Below are 4,502 nucleotides of genomic sequence, written 5' to 3'. Positions count from 1 at the left end.
AAAGGTAAGTCAAGTGATACAATGGGCAAAGGAAACAAGTAGTAGAGGAAATTTGATGGTCAATAAATATCTAAAAAGATGTCTAAGCCCAGAGCAGTGGCTCAAGCCTGTGATCCTCGCTACTTGGGAGGCTGAGATCAGGAGGATCAAGGTTGGAGGCCAGTCTGGGAAAATAGTTCTTGAGATACCACTTCAAAAACAACCAAAACAAAATGAACTAGAGGTGTGGCTCAAGCAGTTGAGTGCCTGCTTTGCAAGCATGAAACACTGAGTTCAAACTCCAGTCCCACCAAGAAATAAGTGAATAAATAAAAATTTAAAAGATGTCAATACTCTTTAGTAGTAGAAGAATGCAAATCCATGCAGGTATAATTTTTGAATTTGCATGTATGCATGTCTGTGTGTATATGTGTGCATATGTGTGTGTGCGCTCATATAAATGTAGTGCGCTCATATAAATTCTAAGAACAAGCAGGAGATATTATATCCTAACTCCAGAATAGTGGTTGCTGTGGGGAGGAAGAAAGGAAAATAGTATGGGAAATAGGACTTCTGTGCTATGTATAATGTCTTATTTCTTTCTAAAAATGTGAAAAAACATGAAGAAATACAGGTGATGTTGACATGTGTCTAATGTAGGTAGTGAAAAAAAGGCATCTATTTTCTGCATATTTGAAATATTTTCTCTTCTAAAATTAAAAAAAATGAAAGAAAAGACTTCACCTTGAACTGATTGATACAATAATAAACCTTTGTAAGATCTCACTTAATGAAATAGTCTTCTATTTTAAGGGTTATGTTTATTTCTTTCATTTGTTGATGCTGTGCTTTGATCAACAGACTTATCTGAAGTGCTTTGTACATGGTAAACGTCTGAGACGTTTAATGTTGTGGTTTAATTAGCCTCTGGGGCCTAGAGTGCAAGCATTCAGGCTTTGCTTAATATTTGCTGCCTTTTCTCCTTTAAAATAACTGGGTATGGATTTAGATTAATCTGATCATAATCTCTAGATCAGTCAAGACTAAATACAGTTGCAAATTACAGAAAAATCATCTCAAGCAGGCATAAGGTGGAATTTTATTTGGATATGTTCCTGAGGAGTTCTGAGTTGCATAGGAACCGGTCAAGCTTCAGGTACCATTGCGTCCAGGGTCTTGGGGGTTTTTTTTTGGTTGTACTGGATTTGAACTCAGGACCTTGTGCTTGCTAGGCAGGCACTTTACCTAGATCCAGGGTCTTAAATGATAACCTCTTGTCCCACTTTCCACTTTTTCAATATTATAATTTTGCAATAAATATGTCTATTTATTCAAATGAATGAGAATTTCTCAAACCTAAAAGTGGAATTGCCAGGTCAAGAGTGTAGACATGAACAGGGGTATGGCTCAGGTGGTAGAGTGCAAGTGTGAGGCCCTGAGATCAAACCCCAGTACCTCAAAACAAAAACAAAGAACAAAAGTAAAGACATTTCCAAATTTTCCAGATAGTGACAAGTTGTTAGCCAAAGCTGTGTGTTTTTTCCTTCCAATTTTTCTTCCACTAGCATCAGCATGTAGGCAACTTCTCATTTCCTCTCCCTTCCATTTTTTTTTTTTTTTTTTTTTTTGGTGTTCGATCTTGCTATGTTTCTCAGGCTAGTCTTAAACTTCTTGAACTCCCATGCAGCCTCCCATGTGCTGGGATTACAGGTGTGAACCACCACACCCAGCTTTTAATTTGAATTTCTTTTAATCTAGTGTAAGATAAGGAATTAGTTAATTTAACTTAATTTGTTTAAATAGGTAATAGGTCTGGTACCATTGAGTTTTTTTTCTTTAATCTTTTCCCATTGAGTTATAGTGGTATTTCTGTTTTATGTCAAGTTCTCTTATGTATTTAAGCTCTTTTTGGCCTAGCTGCTCTTTAATCTATTAGTCTATGCTGAAACAAATACCTATTTTTTTTTTTTAAATAAGGCTGCATGACAAAATTTTCTTACTCATTTGTTTCCTCAAAATTTTCTTGGCTATTTTTGACCCATTTGTTCTTTCATATAAAATTTAGGATCAGTTATCAGTTAACAAGAGGCATAAAAGTCCTTTTTGAGGCTATGGAGCACTTGCTCACCAAGCCCAGTCTTCAAACTCTAGTTCCCAGGGCAAAAAATAGTCCTCTTGGAATTTTGATTGGTGTTCCAATGAATTTTTTTGGGTGGGGAGAAGCTGAGATAGAGTCTAACTATTACAGTGTATTTATAGGCTAACTTTATAGTATTAAATCTTGTTCATGAACATAGTATACTCTTCATTTCCTTAAGTATACCTTTTATGTTCTTCAATAATGTTTTGTAATCTATCTTATAGTTTTGTTGCTCTTGAAATTGTACTTTTTATCATTAACGATACTATTGATTTCTAGAAGGCAGCTGTGTTCACCACTATTACAGCAACGCTACTATTGATTTTTAGATGTTTTCATTACCATCGAGTTGCTGTTAACTGGAGTTCTAGGCCAGAGGCCCAGTTATCTGGGATTCCACACATCAGTTCTGGTCACTCGCCCCGGTACACCAGAGAGGAGTAATGGTAAAGGGCAGAGAAAGGAGATTTATTATGTGACACAGACACATCAGGGGAAGAGGCAAAGTAAGCACATCAGCCCATCTTCAGGGTACAGAGATGAGCTTTAGGTTCAAGTAGAGGAAGAATTGGGAAAAGAGGGTAGGTATGTATAATTATTAAATAGCCCAGGTCACAGGTGTGGTGCAGTGACCAGAGGTGGTCTGGTTGCTCGTTTGGTCAGAAATGGCCAGGCTAGGCCTTGTTAAAATAAGTCAGTTGGGCACCTGTGGCTCATCCTGTAATCCTAGCTACTCAGGAGACTGAGATCAGGAGGTCCATAGTCTGAGACCAGTCTGGGCAAAATGTTCAGGGGACCCCATTTCAACTAATAGCTAGGTGTAGTGGTATATGACTATCATCCCAGCTACTGTAAGAAGCATAAATAGGAAGATTACAGTCCAGGCCTATCTGGGTATAAAGAGAGATCCTATCTCAAAAATTGCCAGAGCTGGCTGGAGGTGTGGCTCAAGTAGTAGAGCACCTACCTTCCTTGCAAGATTGAAGCCCTGAGTTCAAACCCTAGGCCTACAAAAAAAAAAAAAAAAGATGCTGTCGATTGGTCCTTTCCTCGAATCCAAGGTGATTACTGGAGACAGGAGAAAAACTCAAGAGTAAAGAGACAGATGCAAAATAGAGGTAAGGATGCCAAGCTTTCATCTTGAAAGCTTTGGACATTGGTAGACCCAAGTGAGGAATCACTGCTGTTCTGCACAAACAGTTGCTTTTTTTCTTACGTTCTTTCTCTTTTGGCAGTACTGGGGTTTGAACTCAGGGCCTCACACTTGCTAGGCAAGTACTCTACTACTTGAGCCATGTCCACAGCCTATCAGCAAAAGTGGTTTCTAAGCACCAGTTATATTGGTGAATTATTTGAATGTTTTTCTTAGGTTTCCTAAGTACACAATTATTTCAACTGCAGAGAACAAAGATTTTTTTTCTTTCTTACTTTCTAGTCCTCATTCTTCTCATTTATTTATTCTTTATTATATTGGCTAGAACCTCTAGGACAATGTTTCATGGTTACACAGTGCAGAAAACATCTTTGTCCTATTTCTTATTGCAAGGAAATTCTTCTGAAATTTCTCCATTAACTATGGTGTTTTTGTAGGTTTGGTAAGTACTTTTCTGTTTGTTTGGGTTTTTTTTGATGGTACTGTGGTTTGAACTCAGGGCTTCACACTTGCAAAGCAGGTGCTCTACTGCTAGAGCCACACCTCCAAGTCCATTTTGCTCTGGTTATTTTGGAGATGGGGTCTCAAGAGCTATTTGCCTGGGCTGGCCTTGAATCATGATCCTCCTGATTTCAGCCTCTCAAGTAGCCAGGATCACAGGAATGAGTCACCAATGCATGGCTCACATTCTTTCTTTTTTTGTGGTACTGGAACTTGAACTCAGGGCCTTGCACTTGGTAGACAGGCACTCTATCACTTGAGCCAGTCCAACAGCCCTTTTTTTTATTGGGAATGTTTGAGATAGGATGTCATGAATGATTTGCCTGGGCTGGTTTTGAACTGCAGTCCTCCTGATCTCTGCCTCCTGAGCAGCTAGGATTACAGGCGTGGACCACTGGCACCCAGCTCACATTCATTCTTCATAGCTGAGGTAGAACAGCTATCTTGATCCATGAGATAGGAAGATGGCAGGAAATCAAAACAAAAGGAATTTGGGGTAATGAAGATCTTGTTGCTGCCAGACTAGCCGGGAATTGCCTGTATTCACACAAGTAAGAAAACTGAGCTACTGTTGTTGTGCGTGTGTGCGTGTTTGGTCATTTGGGGCTAACTCTATCTTAATTAAATCTCTATTAGGTTAAGAAACTTTCTTTTGGTCCTAGTTTCTTAGAGTTTTAAAATCATGGCTAATATTACACAACACATTTTTCTGCATTGCTGGAGAATGCT

The sequence above is a fragment of the Castor canadensis genome, chromosome 15, assembly GCF_047511655.1.
Source record: "Castor canadensis chromosome 15, mCasCan1.hap1v2, whole genome shotgun sequence".
NCBI classification, from domain to species: domain Eukaryota; kingdom Metazoa; phylum Chordata; class Mammalia; order Rodentia; family Castoridae; genus Castor; species Castor canadensis.
This window is presented reverse-complemented; position numbering follows the sequence as displayed.